Here is an 11,503-nt window from a genome sequence, read left to right as displayed (position 1 = left end):
AAAAAACATATTTTCTCTTATCGTCCTGTGATGGGTTAGGGTAAAATTTATATTTTTTAATTCTTTTATTAGAACCACTAAAATATTTAATCTCTTTTATATTTTCATATTGTTTCTATATTGTTGTTTTTTTTATATTTATTTTTATATATGCATGTGTGAAAAGTATATGTCACAATAAGTGTTTATTTTCCTTGATAAGATTTGTCAGATATGAAATTAAGTTTTAAAAGCAATGAACTCAGCATTGGAAATATGAAGGATAAAGAACTAAAGATGGGAGCAGATGCCATTTCCTCTTGATTATGTTTCAAATGTGTTCAACCCTTCCCCCCTCTTCCTATGTTCATCTGACCAGAAGAACTGTTTTCCAAATAAGGACTTTCATTCCTTGCCCTTTGCTCCTGGACTTTAGCAATGCGTGCCATGTGCTACAGACGTCACAAGGAGGGGGAGGGTCGATGGGTGTGGATGTATAATGTGAACCAATCAAATGCATGTATTTGTGATTTCATGTGGCTAATAAAACTATAGTGAGAGGACCTCCTCTCTCTCTCTTTCGCACAGCCATCCAAGTAGTCTGGTTTTAGATTCTTGCAATTTGGTCAGCAGGCAGAGTAGCTATTCACCCTGAGAAATTGTGTCAGGAAATTAATTAATCTATTACAGTCCATGGGCGGACACAGCCTTCTCAAGTCTTGACAAGTGGGTTATGTTCCTGTTCACAGGAGAGGACTAGGCAGAACATGTTAGATAATTAAATACATGTTACTTTAACAGAGTTGAACAGCCCCACCCAGAGGGCGGTCCCTCCGGACATAACCCTCCTCCCTGCAGCATACAGCCTCAGTTTTTTTCTGCCTAGCAGAAAAGGACGTATGGCTCCCTTTGGGCCCAGCACCCTGAGGAAAAATTTTGTTTTAGTTTGTTTTCTTTTAAATTGTATTTATTTGAGAATCTTCTATCAACTGCCGGCTGAGTGACAGGCTGGATATATAGATCCTTGTAGTCTCCTCAGTCCGACCAGCGAGTGTGAGCACACCATTGCTAAGGGCTGGGTCTGCCACGACATACCCCATGATTTCTGGGGTGGCCGGTGGGCTTTCTGCTCCAGGGTCCACATATGACTGGGCTGTGGTGTTGTCTAGACATGTGCGTTCCCGTTCGTAACAAATGGATTTTCGTACGAATTTGTTAGTATTCGTACATTCGGATCAATTCAAACATCCGAAAAGCTGAAAGAACCAAACAATGAAAATGACGGAATTACGAATAAGCAAAATAACGAACAAGCGAAAATACAAACGTATGATTGGACAATCTTACTAAAATACGAAACACCGAAAAAGCAAAAGAACGAAAATTACATCTATTACATGCAAATGCATTCCGTGTTTTAAATCCTTTGTCTGTTCGTATTTTCATTCGTATGTTCGTATTTTCATTTGTGTTTTGTAAATCCGTTTCTTTGTCTGTTCATAAATTTGTGTACTTGTATCGTTCTTTCGAATGGGCACTGGGCAGTGTAGTTAGTGAGTGATGTATCTTACTTAATATCTTAGCCAATCAGCGTATCTCTTTTGTGTTAAGTCACATTGTACAGTGTAAAGCCTCGTACACACGATCGGACTTCAAACAAACTTTTCCGTGGATTTTTGTCTGAAGGGAATTGGCCAGACTTTTGAAACCGAAAAAGTTTGTCCGATAGAGCGTACACACGGTCGGATTTTTTGGAAAATGCTAATTTTGAAGTTTGTTGGCAAAAAGTCCGACCGTGTGTACAGGGCTTAAGAGAAAGTATATCTTAATATGGATTAGCCGCGTGTTGCTATGTATTTACGAAAGTATAAAATTACGAATTTCGAATCGACGAAAATAAATTAGACAGAATTACGAATCATTCAGTATAAATGAAAATAAAACTGTTACGAAAATACGAACGGGTCCGAATAGGAAAACTTGCGTCTTACGAAATACGAACAGGTCCGAATAGGAAAACTTGAGTCTTACGAAATTACGAATCTTTACGAATCTACGGAACGAGACGAAACAAAACAAAAAAATACGAATTTTTTTGTTGTGCACATGTCTAGTGTTGTCTCACTCACAGTGGACCAGGCCAACAGCTACTCCATACCATCAGTTGTGGGTCTGTCAGGGACGCGCCAGCAAGGACAGGTAAGTACGGTTCCTCCTGCCTTGTATTAAGGGGTTCTCCTGTCCTCCCTTTCCCTGCTCTCTGTCACCCTTTCCCCTCCTGTCCTAGGGCCCGCTGCGACCGGGGTGTACCTGTAGGGACGCTCCAGGTCCCTGTGGGGGACTGGGGGGCGCTTTCTGTGAGGTTTTGGAGTGGGTTTTGGCCTAGAGGCTAGAGCACTTAAGTGTTTTTCACTTAGTCCCTGAGGGCTGTCAGTGGGTGATAATGGAGTCAGTATCTGACCTTTCTTCCCCTAAATTGCCAGAGGCAGCAAACGGTTCCCCTGCACCTGCGGTTCCCATGTATACGCTGTCAGCAGTCCTGGAATCATTTGTTGCCAGGGTAGAAGCGGCGTGCGGGCGCATGGGGGGTAAAAAGCGCCCCCTCCCTCCGCCATATTCTGGGGGAATGCTCTGACTCAGATTCGGGCCTGGCTGCGGCTCAGGACCCCGGTTCTGGTATGTTAGAGGATGCAGACCAGGACCTCCCTGGTAAGGAGGACCCCTCGTCCAAGTCAGTGCAAGACAGGGCACTTGTGAGTGCACTTATTGATGCTGTGAGGGACTCTCTCAAGCTGGAAGATGCAGCTGGGACTTCCACAGAGGGATCTGTCTCCTTTGGGTTACACAAATCTAACCGCTCTGTGAAAGTTTTTCCTTATGTTACTTTCTTTGATAAGTTCATAGATAAGGAATGGCAATGGCCGCAGAAGTCCTTTGTGGTCCCTCAGCGCATGACGGTCCGTTATCCTTTTGAGGAGAGCCTTTTGAAAAACAGGGCCTCTCCTCCGGTCGTGGACCCCCGGTCTCTTGGCTAAATAAGGTAACCACTCTCCCGCTAGAGGGGACCCCTGCCTTTAAGGACCCTACTGATAGGAGATCCGAAGCGGTGACCCACTCCATGTTCACCATGCTGGGGTCAGCGTTGCGACCTATATTGGCTGCGACTTTGCCCATTCAGTGAGTGTTTGAGACACCAAAGATTTTGCAACAGACAGTAGAGGAGCATCAGCTTCCTCCAGAATGCGTAAGGCTGGCTGACCAATTGGTACAGGGCCTTGTGTATGTCTGTGATGCCACTCTGGATGCTGCACCCTTGATCTCCAGAGCCTCTGTATCTGCGGTGGTACTGCGCCGCCTGATTTGGCTGAAATGCTGGTCCGCTGACCAAGCATCCAAAGAAGCTCTTGCAGATTTACCCTTCAAGGGTGGGAGGCTTTTTGGTACCTCGCTGGATGACATTATCAAGGATGTCACTGGGGGTAAGAACACTCTCCTCCCTCAGTCCACCAAGGGGAAGGAGCCGCGCCGTAAGCCGGGTCCTTCGTTTCCCACTCAGAAGCGGTATTTTCATCAGTCAGGGCCCGCGGGTAAACCCTCTCAGGCCGACAAAGGCCCAGCTGGGGGACAGAAACGTCCCTGGGTGCGTAAGCCGAACAAACTGGCATCCAAATCCCCCACTGCATGAAGTCTTGCCCCGCCCGACTCATGGGTGGGGGGGTGGCTTTGTAGGTTCACAGCTCGGTGGACCTCCCTGCTCTCCGACCAGTGGGTCTGCGAGGTGGTCTCTTCGGGGTACAAGATAGAGTTTCTTTCCTATCCACCGAACAGATTCTTTCCCTCAAGTCTCCCTGTCCTTCCAGCTCGTCAGGCTGCCCTACTGGGGGCAGTGCAGGACTTGCTAAGTTGAGGGGTTATTTTACCCATTCCGCAGGACGAGAGGTTTCAGGGTTTTTAGTCAAATCTGTTTGTGGTCCCGAATAAGTAATGGGTCAGTCCAATCTTGTAAGGAAGGAGTAAGGAAGTTCCACATGGAATCCATTCGCTCGGTGGTGGCTGTGCTACATCCGGGGGACTTTCTGGCGTCCTTGGACTTCAAGGACGCATACTTGCATGTCCCAATTTGCGCAAGTCACCAGAGGTTTCTGCACTTTGCGATAGGGGAGGACCACTAGCGTCAGCACCAAGAGTTTTCACCAAGGTGCTCGCACCAGTCCTAGTTTTGCTGAGACAGTGAGGCATTGCAATCGTGGGCTACTTAGACGATCTTCTTCTGAGAGCAGCTTCTGGCTCAGAATTAGAGGTGGATGTGTCTATAGCCAGCCAGACCCTCCAAGAATTCGGGTGGGTGTTAAACATTCAGAAGTCGGTTCCTGGTACAGACTCAGCATTTGGAGTAGGGTTGATTCTGGACTCCTCGGAGGCGAGAGCAGGGCTCAAGTCCTGCGGGAACGCGTGGGAACGGAGTTCCTGCACTTTTTTCACAGCAGGAACTCAGTTCCCTTTGCAGGACTAGAGCAACCGAGAGCAGCCGAGCCAATCCTTCACTAAGCGGCGATGCCCAGCTCGAGTCACTGTCAGGGGCAGGCGAACCTTAGTAATCCTTTATGTTATTGGCCGCTTCCTGTATATGGATTCATCAGGTAGTGTGCGGGTATTCCGTCACTTCTTCTATGCCGCAATGTCTCCTTGGAGCTTTTGTCATTTTTCTCAGGAGACATTGCGGAGGTCTGCCGCGAGTTATCGCAGGATTTTGAAAGAACTTGCTAACTGAGGTACAGTAGATGGGAAAAAAAAAAAACGTGCGGTTTAGTAATTATGCATATGAGAGTATCATTTTTTTTTGGTGGGGGAGTGGATCTTGGGTGGGAGTTCCCACACTTTTTTCCCCAGGACTTGACCCCTGGGCGAGAGTCTTTCTTCCCCTGGAAAATTGCAGACTCTTCAGTCTGCGGTGAAGCTGTTGGAATCCCGCAAATGGTCATCTTTCCGTTTTTGCATGCGAGTCCTGGGTATGATGGTAGCCTCCTTCGAGGCAGTACCATATGCCCTGTTCCACACGCGTGTATTGCAGGAAAAGGGGAATAGGATCTGGCTGGTCTAGACTGGAAAATCGTTTTTTTAACAGAAGCACCTCATCCCAAATTTATATATGGGAAAGTAGAACAATGGCGGGACTATAGCGGTGCATGCAAAAACCAGTAAAGGAAGATAGAACAAATAATATAAATTTTAATGATTTATTAAAAAACAGAGTAGCGTCAGGTTGTAAGGCATATCATAGACCTCACAGGAGCCCACTACACAACTCAACAACCTGATCAAGAGTACAAAGTTAAAAGGTTCCCATAACAGACATCAGTACTGTAACAGAGATCGCAACCCGGTTGGTAAACCCTATATATTTCGCCCGGTCAGGCTTCTTCAGGGGTGGTTGAGATCAGAGTTTGGATTCTGATAATGACATACAGAGAAAGAAAGTTAACGATTTATACATAGAAACATTAGATATACATAAACAATAAATAAAGTCGCTCTGTCAGTGTATATCACATAATGCCCACCTGCTGGTCCGTAGTGGGAGTAAAAAGACAACAGGGTGCGTGTATACCCTGGTTCCATCACATGCCTGAAAAATCAGGCCGGATGAGCACAAGTTGACAGCCACAAGGATAACCTAGGCAGGAAAAAATGAGGAGCCGCTGCAGATGGAATTCACACAATCCCCCACCATCGGAGAGGCAAGGGGCGGCACCCAGAGACAAAGTGGCCAACTGTGGAGAAGAGTAGTGATATCAGTATCTATTATAGAATACTTAAAAAATATTTATAGAAAGTAATGAATGAAATGTACACTCACAGTGCTTAAATAAACAGGTATAGCATCTGTGGAGGCATACGCCTAGCTTGAGACAGGAGGCTTATCAGATCTGTAACAAGCTGATCCAAATATTATGTCAAAAAATAGAAAAAAAGAGAAAATTAGGAAAAAGGCAAAAAAGAAAGAAAAGAAAAACAGAAAAAAAAGAGAAAGAAGAAAAAAAGAAATGAAACAGATAGTTTACTTCTGTATATAAATATAAATGTAGCGATTATAGTGATCTTAAGCATACAGCTGTTCCATAATAGGATAAAAAGATCCACTCATAGAGAGAGAGTTTGTTAAAAAATAGCAGCAAGCCAAAAGATTATAAATGATAATTTTTTAGAACAGAGAAGGAGACACTTAATAAGGAGCATAGGAAGTTGTTTGAACAAACAGAGGAGACAGGCTTGTATAGTAGGCAGCTTTTAGGCATGGTAGAAAGGATACCTGGTTAATCAATCTCAGCAGCACAGGTTAGCTCCACAGGAGTGTACAGCACACTAACGCTCCACAGCAGGACAGAGTCCTGATATACCCCTCAACCCCTCCCACACGTCCGTGCGTCAGAGGGGGCGCGGTCGGGCGTGAGCGGACACATAGTGTCAGTGCGCAGGCGCCCACACTAACGCTGGACAAGAGGCCTACAATCCCCAGCAACCCCTGGGTTGGGAGGCGTGGACGGCCGAGTGGTCGGCCAATCACAGCGCGCCGGGGGAGGGGCACCGCCGTACAGCGGAGCAGCCCATAGGCACAGAGGAAGACCAATGTCCAAGAGCCGGGAGGGGCCAGATCGCCGATGGAGAGGGCGGGGAGCCAGCGATCAGGGGGGAGAGAGAGACACTGACAAAAAACGGGCTCACACAGTGAAGCCCTTGGGTGTCCAAATGGAAGGGGAAAAAAGGTGAAATATCAAACAACCGCAGCAGCATCACAAATCCTGCAGAATAATATAGGATTATCCAAAGGGCAAAGGAATAGCAACTCGGTATATAAAAAGATATATCATGACCCATAACTTAGAAAGGCAGGGCCATTGAAAAAAACCAGCATGGATGAAGGCAGGGTGGCAAGGGCATATATACAGTGGCAGAGCGATTCACAACAAAGTTCACACAGATAGGTAATATGTATAGATCAGAATAATAGTTAAGATCAAACATATCTGGGGCATTTGTATAAAGAATAATAATTCATACACATACATTGATTAACAAAATGCCAAAATAGCCAAAGAAAGAAAACAGACAAAGAAAAGGAAAAAGGGGGAAAAGATCAGGGGAAAAGGTAGAGCATATAAGGGAAGGGGAGACAGGAAAAAGGAAAGGAAAGGGAAGGGGAAAACAGAAAACAGGGAAAAGGAAAAAGAGGGTGGAAGGGGGGGGGGGGAGGGCAAGAGACAGAAAAAAAGAGAAAAGAAGGAGGAGCCAGATACCAAAAGAAAAGGAAAGGAGAATAGGACAGACAGATGATGCAGAGTGACAGGCATCATATATTTCATGCTGGAGCAACCCGGGCGGTCGCCCGGTGAAAGCGTGGCAAGCCAATCAATAGAGCACAGGGATAGTGGAACTGAGACACATAGAATAGGTAGCCCTTACAGGAAAGATTTAAAACTGATATACTCGTTCAGTCCTGGGTAATGGGTGGCGTTTAGAGTTTGTATCCATTTAGTTTCAAGTTGCAGAAGACTGCGATCAATGCCCCCACCCCTAACATGTGTGGGCACATGTTCCAGGGCAGTGAATTTCACCATAGAGGGCTCGAAATTGTGCTCATGTCCCACATGCCGGCTAATGGCAGTGGTGGACAATTTTTTCCGTATAGGTGCAATATGGTCCGATATACGTTTGTGGAAAGGTCTTTTCGTCTTGCCTACGTAGAAGCACCCACACAAGCACTTGGCCAGATACACCACGCCGACAGTTTGGCATGTGACCCGATGCCGAATGGTGTGGGTACGTCCACCAGGCAGGACGACTGTCGATCCACTTAAGATAAAAGGGCACATGTGGCATCCCTTGCATGAGAAGGTGCCATTGATTGTGTGTGGAGAATTTTCTAGGGGATTGTGATGACTCTGAACAAGTTTGTCCCGTAGAGATGGTGCTCTGCGGTAGGTGACTTCCGGTCGATCCTTAATAAATTTATTAACGGTATTGTCAGCCAATAGTAACGGCCAATACCTATCCAAAATTTACTTAAACTGTGCATGGCAAGCAGAATACTGAGTGAGCAGACGTATTGGTTGCAGGGAGTTAACCTTTCTGGGGGGAAAAATCAGGTCCCTGCGGTCAATACTCGCGGCTCGATTGTAGGCCTTCTTCAGGATATTATGACTGTAACCTCTATCCTTCAAACGAAAGTATAGGTTTCTAGCAGCTATTTCATAATCTTTCTTGAGGACACAATTCCTCTTTAGTCTAATGTATTGGCTGTAGGGTATACTTTTTACAAGCGACTGCGGATGGCCACTGGAGGCATGCAGAATAGTATTGCCTGCAGAAGGCTTACGAAAAAGAGAGGAGTAGACAGTTCCATCAGATCCAATGAAGATGGTGAGATCGAGAAAATTAATCGATTTTAGACTGCATTCCATGGTGAACTTAAGATTAAAGGTATTTTTGGCCAGTATATTCATGAATAACTCAAGTTCCGTTCTGCTACCAGACCACAGTAGCAGAACGTCATCGATGTATCTGTACCACGCAATAACGTGGCACAGATACATCGAGGATTCATCATCAGAAAAAAGCTCCTTCTCCCACCCCCCCAGGTACAGGTTGGCATACGATGGGGCACATTTAGTCCCCATCGCAACCCCCTGCACCTGGAGGAAGTGGGAGAGTCCAAACATGAACACATTTCTGGTGAGAATGAACTTTAATAAACCCAGGATAAATACGTTATAAGGTTCTGCCTGATCGCCTCTATCCTTAAGAATTTTACCCACAACTTCAATACCCCTATCGTGGGGGATTGCGTTGTAAAGACTTTCAATATCGATAGCAACCAGCCAGGTATTGGGTGGGACTGATATGCCATCGATAGTTTGCAAAAGGTCAATCGTGTCCTTGATGTACGAGGACAGGGCGGTAACATGCGGGCGAAGGTAATTATCAACCAGGGAACTGGCATTCTCTGTTAGCCCCGCACAACCCGATACTATGGGTCTACCTGGTGGGCATTTTAGAGATTTATGAATCTTCGGTAGGGCGTACATTGTAGGAACCCTAGGTTCCTGAGTGTTAAGAAAGTTCCACGTATCCTTGTCAATCAGGCCCTGATGATAGGCCTGAGTAATAAGGGCGTAGTATTCATTATTGAAGCTTAAAATTGCTGACTGGGATATTGGGCGGTACCAATCCTTGTTTTCAAGGATCTTATAACACATTCGTTCGTAGTCCTGTATGTTCATGACTACTACGTTGCCCCCTTTGTCTGAGGGTTTGATTATTATAGAGCGATTATCCTGAAGACTTCTGAGAGCTTGTCGTTGATTGAAAGTGAGATTTGGGGAGTTGTTAGAAAGGTCAATTCTCTCCACTTCTTTTGTGGTCTGCTGGACAAATGACCATATACTGGCATTTTTGTTCAGGAGTGGAAAATTTAGCGATTTAGGTTTAAAGGACATAGGTGGAGGAAAGATGACCTCTGAGGCACACATTCCCAAAGTGGGTGGTACCAGGGGGGAATCGTCATCCACATGACCTTCCTCCCATAGTTCCATCAAGGTCTCGATGGCCTGTATCTCATCGGCATCATTTTTAAGTTGTTCAAAATTGCTAGTGTCTGACTCGATAGATGGTTTATTATAGATGACCTTGAACATTAATTTCCGGGCAAAGAGATGAATGTCTTTAATCATTTGAAACTTATCACCCCCCATGGATGGACAGAATGTGAGTCCAAGCTTAAGGACATCAATCTCATGTCCACTTAATAAAGTGGATGATAGATTGATGACCTCAAGATCCAAAGAGGGTATTGTATTGCAGAGTGAGATCCTGTCTAAATGGAACAAATATCCATTGTCTCTGGATCGTCAGATTCAGGTAAGCCAACTAGTCATAGTCTCTCTGAATTGGTGGCCGAGATCCCCAGCTCTTTGGTCCAGGAAGTCGTTTCTTCCCTTCCAGTGGACGGTGATTACGATGGACGCCAGCCTCACAGGTTGGGGGGGCATCTGGGGGGTCCAGTCGGCCCAGGATGGCTGGACTCTAAAAGAATCACGTCTGTCGATCAATGTCCTGGAACTTTGGGCGATCAGGCTATGCCTCTCCTCGTGGTCGAGGAGGTTGCAAGGTCGCCCAATCAGGATTCAATCGGACAAAGCCACGGCAGTGGCTTATGTCAACCATCAGGGGGAACAGAGCTTGGCTGCAGCGTCCGAGTTCACTCACATTCTAAGGTGGGCAGAAAGAAGCGTGCCGGCCCTGTTGGCCGTCTACATTCCGGGCGTGGAAAACTGGCAGGCAGACTACCTTAGTCGCCAGATGCTGGACCAAGGGGGATGGTTGTTGCATCTGGAGGTGTTTCAACTCCTTTGCAGGAGGTGGGGCACACCGGACGTGGATCTCCTGGCCTCTCATCTCAACTGCAAGGTGTCGAGGTTCGGGGCCAGGTCCAGAGATCCCTGGGCAGACGCGTCAAATGCGTTGGTGGCCCCGTGGGGTCAGTATCGGCTACTTTATGCCTTTCCCCCATTGAGGTTGCTTCCTCGGGGATCCCGATGATTCTGCTCGCTCCAGATTGGCCTCGACGTCCTTGGTACGCCGATCTCGTGCGCCTGGTGGCGGATGTACCCTGGCAGCTGCCAATGCGTGAGGACCTTCTGTCTCAAGGTCCCATACTTCATCCTGCTTTACAGTCGCTGGCTTTAACGTCATGGCTATTGAAAGCCAGGTTTTAAGAGACCGGGGTCTTTCCGACTCGGTCATCTCAACCATGCTAAGGGCACGGAAGTCTTCTTCCAGGAAGATCTACCATCACACCTGGAAGGCCTACATCTCTTTTTGCGAAGAGATGGGGTGGCGTCCACGGACGTATTCAGTTTCCAGGGTCCTGCTGTTTTTACAGCGTGGAGTGGATCAAAAACTTGCCTTAAGCACCATTAAGGGACAGATTTCAGCCTTGGTTGTGTTCTTTCATGGGCCTTTGGCGGCCCATTCTCTGGTGGGTACCTTTTTGCAGGGGGTTCGTCATATACTTCCCCCTCTTAAACCACCTCTTCCCCCATGGGATTTGAATCTGGTGCTCTCGGTTCTTCAGGAACCTCCCTTTGAAAACATCAGAGAGATTCCTCCCTTGACACTATCTCAGAAGGTGGCCTTTTTGGTGGCCATTACTTCTGTCAGAAGGGTTTCTGAGTTGGCGGCCTTGTCTTGCAAGTCGCGATACTTGATCCATAAGGATAAGGCAGTGTTGCGTCCACAACCTTCCTTTCTTCCGAAGGTTGTTTCGGCCTTTCACCTGAATGAATGAGGACATTGTTCTTCCATCCTTATGTCCGCGGCTGGCGCATCCTAGGGAGGTTGCACTCCATACTTTAGACGTGGTACGCGCTTTGAGGGTGTACCTGTCTGGTACGGCTCCGTTTCGGAGATCTGACTCACTTTTTGTGTCGGTGTCTGGTCCACAAAAGGGCCTGGCGGTCTCATCAGC

At 46.7% G+C, this 11,503-nt stretch overlaps 1 long non-coding RNA gene across 1 annotated transcript; it reads right to left on the bottom strand.

Moving 5' to 3' along the window:
* Positions 1-5,194: 5,194 nt before the first annotated feature.
* LOC120924862 lies at positions 5,195-5,711 on the bottom strand. Its single transcript, XR_005746456.1, has 2 exons — positions 5,541-5,711; positions 5,195-5,430 (listed from the first exon to the last, which is right to left on the bottom strand). It is a non-coding gene; the product is annotated as an uncharacterized LOC120924862 (long non-coding RNA).
* Between the last annotated feature and the right edge of the window lie 5,792 nt (positions 5,712-11,503).

The sequence above is a fragment of the Rana temporaria genome, chromosome 1 (genome assembly GCF_905171775.1).
Source record: "Rana temporaria chromosome 1, aRanTem1.1, whole genome shotgun sequence".
Classification (NCBI taxonomy): domain Eukaryota; kingdom Metazoa; phylum Chordata; class Amphibia; order Anura; family Ranidae; genus Rana; species Rana temporaria.
This window is presented reverse-complemented; position numbering and strand designations above follow the sequence as displayed.